Raw genomic sequence first — 1,061 nt, 5'->3', positions numbered from 1 at the left:
TAGTCTCATCCAAGTCATTTGTGGACTAGCCGTTTGATGGTCCAAGTTTGAAAACCGTGCCTTGTAGTGTAGGCTCAACCCAAACGAGTACTAGTGTGATCACCGGAAACTTTATTGAGTAAAAGTAGATTAATACTCCTATCTTTTTAATTGAAGACTCCCATGTCATCTATTTGCTATAAAAGTCCAAATCTTGTTACCAGATTTGAAAAATCCTAATCTTGAATCTTTACCATAGATCACCGTAACTGCAAAATTGGGGTTAGAGCTGGATTGACGGATAGAACTGCTTTGCAGACTTCACTAGGTAATAAAACTCTAGAATTTCGATCTTGAATATCTGAAGAGTTAAAATAAGTGCGATCGATCTCATTGCTGATGAATAAAAGGGGTTTAATAGGTGAGATTTCAAGGTCTGATCCTCTACTAATTCTTGCTTCTCTCTGGTTCCCCCTCACAAAAGATTTCAGTATCCAGGGCAACCACACAGTACTCTGCTAGGTTGGTCTCAATGACCTTAAATTCTATACTTCTCATTCCACCTCTAACAAGGAAGAGATCCTCTTTCTTTATTGGACGATATGCTTCTAGGAAATAAGGTTTCAAATCTGTGTCAAACAAATTCCCAGTAACATCTTCAATTGTGTCATCCACAGGAAGTATATGGACACACTTCCCATATTTGGCATCAGGACATTGGTGCATAGAAACGACGTCACCGAGCCTAACCCTCAAGTTTGATTGGACAACTTTATTCATCCTGATCTTTGGCTCATCGCATATGTCATCGGCAAGAGCAATGCAGGTTTAACCTTCCTTTTCTTGCCCTTAATCAAGATCGCATCACCACTGAAAAGTTGCAACTTTTCCATTGTTTCGGGATTCATCGACACCACAGAGTTGTCATCATTGGTTGCTTCATCGATAACAAGCCGATTTGCTGCCTTCTTACGTTCCAATATTGCAGTGCTGAAATCTCTCGTAGTTCCCTTGGAGTTGAAGATTCAGATTGGTTTAGTTCGGTTCTTTTATTTGCGGTTTGAGAATCGAAGTCGAAACCA

The 1,061-nt window shown here is 39.9% G+C and overlaps 1 pseudogene; it reads right to left on the bottom strand.

The window, feature by feature from the left end:
* Positions 1 to 426: 426 nt before the first annotated feature.
* Positions 427 to 759, bottom strand: LOC147410834 (cell division control protein 48 homolog A pseudogene; annotated as a pseudogene).
* Between the last annotated feature and the right edge of the window lie 302 nt (positions 760 to 1,061).

Source organism: Akebia trifoliata, chromosome 1, assembly GCF_017979445.1.
Source record: "Akebia trifoliata isolate Shusen 1 chromosome 1, ASM1797944v1, whole genome shotgun sequence".
Classification (NCBI taxonomy): Eukaryota; Viridiplantae; Streptophyta; class Magnoliopsida; order Ranunculales; family Lardizabalaceae; genus Akebia; species Akebia trifoliata.
Note: the sequence above shows the minus strand (reverse complement) of the source record. Positions and strands in the feature narration are given on the sequence as shown.